Genomic DNA, 12,620 nt, shown 5'->3' on the forward strand with positions numbered 1-12,620 from the left:
TCTCTTAAATATTTCTGACGCACTTTTCTTATCTCTTTGGTTGATGCCTGGAAACTGCTTCACTTGAACACTTTACCAAATAAAACACTTTTTTGTTAGTTTTAAAACTTACTTTCACTATGCACTATTACGGATAACCTTTGGTAATCTTCTAAGAAAACGGCCTTGCTTAAGGGGTTAGGGGTAGTCAGAATTTTCAAAAAATCGATTTTTTTTTGCATTTTCTTAAAGTATAATGTTTTAAAAATATTGTGTAAAAATTTGAAGTGAATCCGACAAATACTTTTCAAGTTATTCAACAATTAACAAAAGGCGCTCGGCCGCTCCGGAGCCGATAGCAAAACTTTAAATGCGTTTTTCTCAAAACTATGTTTTTCAAACTGGTGAACACTGTAACTTAAAAACCGCTACGTAGATTTCAATAAAATTTATACAGCTTTTAAAAAACATAAAAAACTTGTGCCTGATCGAAGGATTTTTTTTTTCAAAAATTTCGATTTTTTTTAACAATTAACTGTTGGTTTTTTTTTTCTAAAATCTGGAAAAAATTTTCTGAGGCCGCCATTTTGTTCATTTTGAAAAAAAAAAAAGCTTCGATCAGGCACAAGATTATCTATTAATAAAACTAATTTTTCTTGTCCGATTGGTTTTAGATGAATCTGCAAGGACTTGTGATGTTCACCGCAAGGGACTTCTGGAGAAACGGGCTTCACACAAACAGCGATAACTTTTGCAATTATTAATTTTTTTTTTTTGAAATTTTGGTGAAGTCAAGTTAAAACATGATGTTTTTATGCTATGTTTTTATTTTTGTTAAATAAATTAATTAAGTAGCAAAAAAAAATTCGTGAAAATCATCATTTTTTCGGGCCTCTGACTACCCCTAACCCCTTAAGTACTTTTTTAGCGACGACCTGTTCAGGTTCGTTGAGCTAATGGTTTTGCTTCGGTTATCCCGAAGTGTGGGTGTAAAGAAGAAGTATTTAAGCAAAGTGTTAAGTTAGTCACAGCAGCATTGTGTTACGATTAATTATTGCAGGCGGTCAGCTACAGCTGTGCCTGCTAATTTGTATGTTTCTATTCTATGCGAATGCAGGCGTGCAGCCACTGCTGTATGAATATATGTATATGTATGTATGTTTGCATTCCATTGAAATGTATGTAATGGAATGAAAATTTAGGCATAAATACTGCTGCGTTAACTTCTACATACCTATGTGAGTAAAATGTACGCTCCATGCAACCGTATACAATAACAACCACACGCGTAAAAAGAACGCTGCCTCGTGTATACTGTGTGTTGACGAAGAAGTAAAGGAGATTTTAACCAAACATAGTTACAAACCTTCTCCACATATGTCTCTTCAATGTGGCAAAGTTTGGTTAAAATCGGTTGAGCCATTCTCCGTAAAGTTCATCACAACGCGAAAAACGGCTGAATTTTTATATACAGGGTCCGCCATATAACTTTACGGAATTAAAAATGCTAAAAAAAAGAAACTACTCAATATTTTTCCAAACTGTTTTTTTTATTTTGAAGTACAATCCTTCCGGTTAATGATGGAACACAACTTCATTCATATGGACTTTGTACGGCGTCATACCAAGGTCTTTACGCAAAATTCGTCTCAACGATGTCTCCGAAATGTCCAATTGTTGAGAACGACGGTGAACTGATGTTCCCGGTGATTCACGAACAGTCTCGGCCACAGCAGCAATATTTTCGGGTGTACGGACGGTTTTTGGTCGGTCACGCGTTGGTTTGTCAATAAGCAACCCAGTTTCTCTTACTTTTTTCGCAAAGTAACGCACATACGCTTCATTCGGTGCTTTTCTTCTTCCCATTGCCGTACGTAATTTTCGTACATATTCTGCAACATTACTATGATTTTCAAAGTAATGTCGCAATATTTCCCAGCGTTCTTTGAGCGTATACATAACCATTTTCGTTCAGCGGAAGAATAAAACTAATTTCCTGTCAAATCAGATGACAGCTAGTACCTAGTTCAAATCCGTAACGATAGATGGCGGGCCCTTTATATAGATTACGATTTGTGAATATACAATACATTATTAAATATGAATAATAAACCTTCCAAGTGAACCAAGCATTTGTTGTTCGTTCATACTACATATAATATTATATATATGCATAATTTATACAGATTATAATTATGGCAGCCCTAAAAGCGACACACTTGAACAAGTAAAGAATAACCGTACATTGTAGCACAAAAAGGCATACATAAAACATGTGTTATTTACAAATGTACGACCTCGACTGTATGTGTAAATATAGACTTCGTATATCACATTTTTGAGATTTGATTTACAAGAATGTATTTAGTCCTGCCATAAGTTCTGTTACAAGTTAAGTCCGTTATAGATATGAAATTATAATACTTTTTTAATGAAGTTAGTTTTATTTAACTACAGAAATATTAAAACAAAAACATTTTAAATTTTCATTCGCAATTGTCGCCATTTGCTTTTACGCAAGCCTTATAACGTTGCTCGAGTCAAAGATTGTTTGAGAGTCTCCAAATTTCTGTGAGGTCTTCGACAGGCCATATTCTCCAACTCTCATCCCCTCCTCATTCATTTTTGTATACAATGTTATCAATGGCAACTTTAACTGAAATAAGTTGACCAAGCTCATATATCGCCCCATAGTCTTAGAAATAATCGCTTGTTTTTTCATTCAGCTAACAAAACCAATTACACTAGTATACACCAAAAATGGTCCTCGACCAAAAGGCGTTTTTTAGACTAATTTGAGGTCGCTGAAACCATAAATGAATTTGTTTTTTTTTTTTTTAAAGTATGGTTTCCAAGTTATTCCCAAAAAACCTATTTTTTGGGCAATAGTGCAGTTATTATCCGCAATCCCGAAAACAGTGCGCGCAATTTCTTTGAAGTGCATAAATTTCAAATGGCACACATATAACCTACATGGAAATATATAATTCGTGTCAATGGAAGTCGCAGTTTTCGCAAAACAGCTGTTGAAAGTTAAAAAAAGGCATATTTGACGTTTTTTCCTAAATTATCAAAGTTTATTAACTTTTTTCTGGAACAAAACATTTTTTTATATCGACATAAGATAAGTTTTCTGAAAGACAATTTTGTCACCTACATTTTAAGCCTAAGTTTTTCTGAATCGACGAAAAATTGTAGAACTTATAACGTATTATGTGAATGAAGACAATTTCATCGTCTGTCGTATATCCTTTTGATGTATACTATACTCGTACAATACGGTTTCGAACAAAAGTAAATCATACCAGCCTGTTCTTAGGCTCACAATAATTAAAAACAATATTTATTTCATACAAATAAATATATATATATTACTAGCTGACCCGGCAGACTTCGTACTGCCTCAATCGATAAATAAAAGACCTACACTTTTGTATAAAATAATATTAAAACAAACAAAACGAATCCGTATTTAATAAAAAAAGCATATTTTGAATTAAGCATGAAGTTTTATTATTATTTTCGACATATCATGTTGGTTAATTATAAAATGGATTTTTCCTGAGATATGGCTATTTATAAGGTTTAAATTTGATATTGACAGACACATACTGCTATGGTGCAGTTTGTTAATCAATTTATAGCTTTCTGATCAACTATATTTTTTGTTTTGTTTTGTGGTGCGTAAATAAACAAAGAAGACGGTTTTCCGACACGCGAACACGCAACGTATAATTATCCATGCGCAAAACAGGGAAACCCCAAGTAGATTCCGCAGACTTCTAACGACTGACCTTGCGATTTATTTATGATCATCGCAAAGGCCAGACGTACTGGAAATTTTAAGCGCTTAAAATCGTAAATCCGTTGGAATCATCGGTATCCGCGGGATCAAGACATCCTCTCCTTTGTATTTTCCTTTTGTGATTGTTGCTTCAATGACGTTATTCATCAGCTTTTTCACAGCCAGTCTTCTTCCATTGCACAGTCGAGGTTGATTAATGTTACGCAGCATGGTGACAACTGACCCTGTTGCAAATTGTTAGGTGGTAATCTAGACAATTCCTGTGAATTTAAAAACTCCGAGGGATAGTTGACTACGCCATCCTGGTTCATAACGGTGTCGACTGATTTGAAGGAAACCAACTGTCCTGGAAGGAAATTCTGAATGGTCGCATTGAGATCCTCGGCATCTTTATTTTTCGCTGCCAATATTACTCGTTCACCCAGCCAATTATGGTTATTGAGCTTTTGCGCTATATCTGGGAAAACACGCTGAATAAGCTCCTCTTTTGAGTCTGTGATTTGACAGAAATCTGTGGGTAACGTGATGAATCCGGTCGAGGTATCCACTGCAACTTTATTATTTCCATTGTCTAACAACGGCTTCGCAAAAACATTCGCCGTTTCATCTTGCTGCAAAAATACTCGCATGTTAGTTGTTACTTGGAGTGTCTTTACATACTGCCACAAATTCGATGATTTTATATTTTGGTTGTCACGAAGATCTTTCAACGTTCTGTCCAGTGCCTCCAGTGACCTCTTATGGGCAATTATGCATTCATCACAAACAATCTATTTGCATATCTGTAGGATCTTGGCCATTCCGCTATTTTTGGCGATGTTGCAAATGTTTCGGTTATTTGCATGTTTAATGGTAATTTCAAGGCAGAATGTGCAGTTCGCCCGCCTTCTAGCAGAGTCGCAGCTATTCCAGATGAAGCCAATGCTAGAACAACATCATTTCGATTCCACCGGGAGCATCAAGGAAATAAATTCCACCAGATTCACTGTTTACAGCTTCTATCAAAGTGCTGTACGCTATTTTTTGTTGTTGATTTAATTGTGGAACATTTGTACGAACTGTTTCGGCCAATGCTTCAATGCCGTACTGTTGCTCTCTTTGCAGCTCATGGTTTAATGCATCGTACATATGACGATTCGGTGCTGTCATTCGCAAACACGACAATACTTTATTTTCCATCAATAAACACATATCTTCTCATGATCAATGTCTCATTGTAAATTTCTGCAGTCATTTGTAGTGTAGGATTCAAAGTTTGATGGCGCACACGATGCAAAACATCCTCAGACATGTCATCTCTATACTTAACCCACAAATCTTTTGGATTCGAGGGGACAATGTACGAATTTGATGCGGCGATGAAGATATTACGGAATCCTTAAGCGTATCATCCCAGTGCGGATCGTTCTCAAGTAAATGCAATAGTTGACATGCCTCACGGAAAGTCGCACACAGCTGTCCATTAACTGTTCTCAGTTGTTCAAACGCTATCGGACCACGAACATTTACCAACAATAACCGCAAATGATAACATTCATCGTTATTTGGATGTACTGTGTAGATGCGACCCAAAGCGTCTGAAGAAAATACATTTAGATGTCCTTCAACTGGTGTTCCTTGTTTTCGACGCTGAAACGATTTCCAGGTTTAATATCGTGGTATGTCAGCATAAAGCAAAGTGCAAGCAAAATCATCAGTTTGACAGACTGTGAATAAACTTGTTAATGTTGTCGCCGGTGGACGAGCCGCTCTGTTTGCCACGTTCGATTCATTAAAATAAACTCGTTGACCATTTTCTAAATGGACAGCCAAATGGACTACTGTAGGATGTCTTTCATGGATCGCAAATGAAAAGATACGGCAAATTGTTTCGTTGCTACTTACATGGCGACCCATCTGGTACTGTGATATTTCATCATTTGCATTGGTTACAGAGAAAACAGCCATATCGCTACCTTTGTTAACACATTTACATATGTACTTTATCGACTTCACAGAATTACAATATTCTACATTGATGTGAGTCTCAAAAACTTTGGACAATATTGGCGAGTATGGCACAATCCAACGATTGTCTACATCAACATTTTGTCCTCTTACCTTCACAACTACCGGTGGCCCCTTACCCGCAACTGATCGCCGACGATACAATGAGTATCCATAATTTCCCGTTATGTTTTCAGCAAGCAGGTCTCTTGGGTATCGCTTGGAACACTTGCCGTCTACCATATAGGGTGAATTGTAGATGAAAAGTCCGCAAGGTCCATGTATCATGTGTTTGGTAACTACTGCATGTAATTTTAGGTCAACTGTTTCATCTGGAATTTTTAATGAGTGTATTTTAACGCCTTACAATATTTACAAATTATTTTCACTTCGCCAATTGTTACCGATTTGTCAGCACAATAATCAATTGCAGGATCATAGTGGAATGCAGCTCATTCAAGAATCAGAGGAGCGGAATGCGGATTCGCTTAATTTCATTATATCGTGCTTGCTGTTGTTGTGTTTGATGTGCACGAACTCGTTGCATTCTAAGCCTCTCTACTTCATTATCACTCACTAAATAACGCAATTCTGACAGAGCAATACGATTATTTCCTTGATCTGTCTCTCTCTGGTCATTAGTGCGGTTAGCACGAGAAAATTTTTCGCTCGCTTAGCAGTACAATGTCACAATCACAAAATATCAAAAAAAGCACAAAGGATCGCCAAAGTAAAGAAAGTTCCCGCTCACTCATAGATATCGTAATACTACTTTCCGTGTTCTAAAGTGCGACAGGATAGATTGAAATATTATATTAGTTGGTTGTCAAATCTAATGTCAAATATTATGGTGTAACATTTGATGTCTTAAAGATTGTCACTTGTTTCACAAATATTTTTAGGTGCGTTGAAAAATTTGTCCGTTTCATAGCTGTAATATGAGGTCCGATGAACACAGTGAGTGATTATAATTCAAATTGACTCCAAATTTTATTTATAAAACGTTTATATGGGAAGAAGAAAAGTGCTGTTTTTAGGGTTCTCCCGACAATTATTCGAATTTTTCTCACCTTTTGAACCTTCCCTAGACCTCTACGGGTATTTCAAGACCAAGATAAGATAAATCCGTTCCGCCGTTCTCGAGTTTTAGCGAGACTAACAAACAACAATTGATTTTTATATATACAGATATACACTGCACACACTCGTTGTCAATATAGAAAAGGCCCTAAATCAAAAAGAAATAGCCCTATGTTCCTTTATGGATATAGAGGGAGCCTTCGACAACGCAAATTACAAATCCATGGAAACAGCACTCGAAAAAAGAGGTGCAGACCCAATAATAACTCACTGGATAAGCCAAATGCTTAATCAGAGGATTATTAAAGCCTCGTTAGGCCAAGCTGAACTTAATGTCACAACAGTAAAGGGATGTCCGCAAGGAGGAGTTCTTCCTCCACTGCTATGGTCCCTACTAGTTGATGACTTGGTGCAGCACCTAAACAACAAGGGATTCATAACCATTGGTTATGCAGATGACATATCTGTTATAATAAAAGGCAACCATGAAAGGACACTAACGGACTTAATGCAAAATGCCTTGAACGCAACATGGGAATGGTGTAAAAAGGAGGGGCTGTCGATCAACCCTAACAAAACCACAATAATCCCCTTCACAAGAAAAAGAAAGTTAAAGTTTCCTGCATTGAAACTAAATGAAACAGTGATAGAACTAAAGGAAGAGGTCAAATATCTAGGTTTAACCTTAGATAAAAAACTCACTTGGGAATCACATATAAATAATATAACAAAAAAAGCCACGAAATCCTTGTGGACAACCAAACAATTACTAGGGAGATCCTGGGGCCTCAGCCCTAGTATGGCCCTCTGGATATACACCCAAATGGTTAGACCAATCATACTGTATGGGGCACTAGTATGGTGGAGCAAATCTATCCAACAAACAGCGATAACCAAACTGGGAAAAGTACAAAGGCTTGCTTGCCTATGCATCACAGGGGCTATGAGAACTACCCCAACAGCTGGCATGGAAGCACTCCTTAATCTCCCACCACTTCATATAGCAATCCAAGAGGAAGCAGCTACGCAAGCACTCATGCTACACATGAAAGTAAATTTCAAATTGGGCAACCTCACCGGTCACCTAAATATCCTAAACAAAATCAAAAACACCATAAGCATGGCTCAAGTTTCAGACCACATTGACCCAACCCTCTGTTTCACAAAAGGATACTCAGTTACCTTTCCAGAGAGGATAGAGTGGAAAACAAACCCGAAATGGATGAATGATGATTCACAAAAATGGTACAATGATGGATCAAAAACATCTTACGGTGTAGGAGCAGGTGTAGTGGGGTCAAGAATCCACAAATCATACACTCTCACCAGGGACACCACTATCTTCCAAGCGGAACTATACACAATAATGGAAGCAGTAAACATCATGCAACGCAGAAACCACAAGAGAGTAAGGATTAAAATACTCTCGGACAGCCAATCAGTTCTAAAAGCTTTAGATAGCTATACATACAACTCAAAAACCCTCTTAGAATGCCACAAGGCACTCAATAATCTGGCATCCAAAAACAATGTTTCATTAATTTGGGTACCGGGACATGAGGGATATGACGGCAACGAAAAGGCAGACGTTTAAGCCAAAAAAGGGGCAGATGAAAACTTCATCGGACCTAGTCCTATGTTCGGATTCAACAAAAACAACCTAAAACAAAAAATAAAATACTGGGCCAAAACTCTATTAAATCAGCATTGGAACAATGTAGAGGGTCTTAGACACTCCAAAAAGTTCCTAAGTTTCAACGCTAAAAGAGCCAACATGGCCCTCACGTTAAACAAAAAGAGCATTCGCACTCTCACAGGCGCCCTCACGGGTCACTTCACCTGCAACAAACACTTACATAAATTAGGCATAACTAACACCAGCACCTGCAGATTCTGCTGCGAAGATGAGGAGTCTATGGAACATCTCATTATCGAATGTCCGGGGTTGACGCATAGAAGGAAAAGGTTTTTAAACAAGTTCATGCTTACAGATGAAGACCTTCAATCACTCCCTCAGAAGGAGCTGGTACAATTCATAAGCATACTTAACAGTCAATAGACAGCATAGGGTGCACAATAGATCAATATGGTCGCAGTGCTAAAGGGCTACTGCTTAACCCTTTACAACCATTAACCATTATATATATATATATATATATGTATATATATGTGTCGCAGAATAGGCTTATTTGCCCATTGTACCAATTCCAGCTAAATAAGAGCTCATACCATTATACGTCTGTGTATACCTATTTTTCGGTGGAGCCATATTTCTGCAAGTATAAATTTGTGCACGACGACAGAGGGCTAATGAAGAATTTTGTGAAAGAAGTTTGACAGTAAAAGCGTATTTTCGACCTCAAACATAGCCAAGTCAAAAACTGCAAAATCACACGTGTTGACTTTATGGGTCATAATTTCTACAAATTTTCGTCGATTCAGAAAAACTTAGGCTTAAAATGTAGGTGACAAAATTGTCTTTCAGAAAATTTATCTTATGTCGATACAAAAAATTTTTTTCTTCCAGAAAATAGTTAATAAACTTTGATAATTTAGTAAAAAACGTCAAAAACGCCTTTTTTTAACTTTCAACAGCTGTTTTGCAAAAACTACGACTTCCATTGGCACGAATTATATTGCCATGTAGGTCATATGTGTACCTTTCGAAATTTATGCACTTCAAAGAAATGGCGCGCACTGTTTTCGGGATTGCAGGTAATAACTGCACTATTGCCCAGAAAACAGGTTTTTTGGGAATATCTCGGAAACCGTTTAAAAAAAAAAAAAAAATAAAATTCATTTTTGGTTTCAGCGATCTCAAATTAGTCTAAAAAACGCTTTTTGGTCGAGGACCATTTTTCAAAGTGAAAATTCGTATACTAGTGTTATTCAATCTAATTGTGTAATAATTACAGCAATATTAAAGATTTTATATATATATACTTAGTCCTATACTTACAAATTAAGTCAGTTATAGATATGAAATTATAATACTTTTTTTAATGAAGTTTGTAAATATGAAAATGGAAATTTTTACACAAACCTTCAAACGATGAGGCCATTCAGCTATTGCAGCACGCACGGTTTCTATGAATATTGACGTCGCTGCTCGAACCAATGTTTGTTTGAGACTCTCCAAATTTCTATGAGGTCTTCGACAGGCTTTGTTGTCTAATTCTGACCACAAACAGTAGTCCAATGGATTCAGATCTGGTCTTCCTGACGGCTAATCTTCTACGACTATGAACCCAGAAATATTGTTTTTTAGCCACTGCTGAGTGGTGTCTTTCTTATGGGCTGGAGTATTGCGGAATATTGCTGGAAGATCCAACGCTCTCCATTGAAAGATTGTACTACTCAACTGTCTTAACTCGCCTTCTAAGACATCCATCCTACTGGTACACTTTTGCCCTGGTCTTAACACCTTTTTCGCGGAAATGAAGAGGTGTAACGCCTTTACAAGACACTCACCACTAAACTATTAAAGAGGGTGGATGGTGGCAACGCTGAACCCGTGGCACAACATTTTTTGCGTCTATAGAAATTTTAGTATAGATTTTGGCGTATAAATAAATTTTGTCGCGTAAAAAAAACTTCTTCAACATCGAAAAATTTTTCATCTCTGAAAATAATATTATGTGCACAACTAAGTTCTCACTGTTTTTTTATGAAAATACAACTTTATTCTGAAAAAATAGTTACAAGTGAATTATTGAAAGTATTGCCCATCGCTGGCTATTACTTTTTCGCATCTTTCTGGTAGATCTCGTATTCCGTCGCGGTAAAATTGTTCATCTTTTGAGACTATCCATGGATTAAGCCATTTTTTTATGTCTTCATATGAATGGAACTGCTGGTCAGCTAGACCATGTGCCATCAATTGGAACAGGTGATGATCGGACGGTGCGATATCTGGAGAATATGACGGGCGGGTTGGATTTAACATTTCAGTGTTGCCAGGTAGGTTTTAACGGGTTTGGCAACGTGAGGCCGAGCGTTGTCATGCTGTAGAATCACAATTATGAACTCCGCGTATAGCGGCTGCTTCTTGCGCAGTGCTCGGTTCAATCGCTTCAATTGAACTCGATATTGATCCCCAGTGATGCTTTCACTTGGTTTTAACAGTTCATAATAAATAACACTAACTTGGTCCCACCAAATACATAGCATAACTTTCGCAACGTGAATATTCGGCCGAGGCTACGACGTAAAAGCATGACCGAGCAATCCCCATGACTTTCTTTTGAATCCATTTTTCATCACCCGTCACGATGCGATGAAGAAAACCCTTTTTTTGCCGCTGGAGCAGTTGTTCACGGGCGAGAAAACGACGTTCAACATCCCTTGGCTTTAACTCATAAGGAACCCCAATCCCCTGTTTCTGAATCATTCCCAAAGCATGCAAGCGCTTGGAAATGGATTGGCGGGTAACTCCTAATACTGAAGCAAGCTCTTCTTGCGTTTGACATGGATCCTCATTGAGCAATGCGTCCAATTCAGCGTCTTCGAAAGTTTTTGGCCTTCCTTCACGCGGACGGTTGTCAATATTAAAATCGTCGTCTTTGAAGCGACGGAACCAATATCGGAACGTTGTTTCACTTAAAGCAGCATCTCCATAACCTTTTTTTAGCTTTCGATACGCTTCAGTCGCCGTTTTTTCGAATGAAAGAGGAAAATCAACACTTCCCGCAAATGACGGTTATTCGGCACGAAATCAGACATTTTCTCAAAACCAAAAGTATATGATACAAAAACAAAATCACTAATGTGTCGAAGCAGTTTGCTTACCATATGTCTAAGCTTGGTTTATGACGTTTAGGTTATGTTAGAATCGACTAGCACACTCTGCTGGCGGCATCTATTGACAAGCAGCGGGAACTTATTTGCGCACCTAATATTTTCAAGGCCGTTGATCGGGGCCACCGAAGAAGCTGGTTGCATCTCTTGAGTCTAATTTTCTTCAAGCGCGTTGTCAAAAGATGACCAATTGCGCGACTTTCATGGATCTTTTCGATACATGAATTTCCGCAGACATGATTTTGCGCAGGATTTCTGCGTCCATGCGAGGACGACCACTTCTTTTTCTGTCTGTCACTTCAGATGCTTGGGAAAAACTATTGAATGTGCGATAAACAAACATTCTCGTTTATCAAGATTTTTCAGCAATTCGTGAATCTCATTTGCATTTTTACCACACTTATGTAACCCAATCACTGCAATGCGATTTTCATTACCTCCATCGCTCCATTGTTAACAAGCGAAACTGAGTTTAATTTATGATTAGACAATGCATACGAACAACAGCATAAATAAGGAAACTTTTTCCTGCTAATTTGTTCTCCCGTATGCATTTTAAAAATTGGCACAGAATTTATGGCAAGACTAAGTTTATATTATATTTACTGACTTTATGTACAAGTTACGAGTTTTTTGCGATTTCGATTTACTACAGGGCGCAAATAACGAGCGGGGAGAATGTTTTTATTCACTGTTTTTATACGATAACCTTTGCAATATATGTATTTGTATGTATGTACCATATGTACATATTTATTCAGTGTGCGCAGAACGCCGCCTGTGTTGTGCTCGTATTTGTCCATAAGGTTTTTCAATTAAAATCAACGAAGAGGAAACTTGATTTTCACTTATGAATTGAATTAGAAATGACAATAAGGACGCGATGAGTGCATGGGATTGGTCGCTCTGGGGATGGTAATATAAGCGAAAACAAACAAGCATGGCTGGGAAGTGCCATGTTGTTAAGTGTTTG

Source organism: Anastrepha obliqua, chromosome 6, assembly GCF_027943255.1.
Source record: "Anastrepha obliqua isolate idAnaObli1 chromosome 6, idAnaObli1_1.0, whole genome shotgun sequence".
In the NCBI taxonomy this organism is placed as follows: domain Eukaryota; kingdom Metazoa; phylum Arthropoda; class Insecta; order Diptera; family Tephritidae; genus Anastrepha; species Anastrepha obliqua.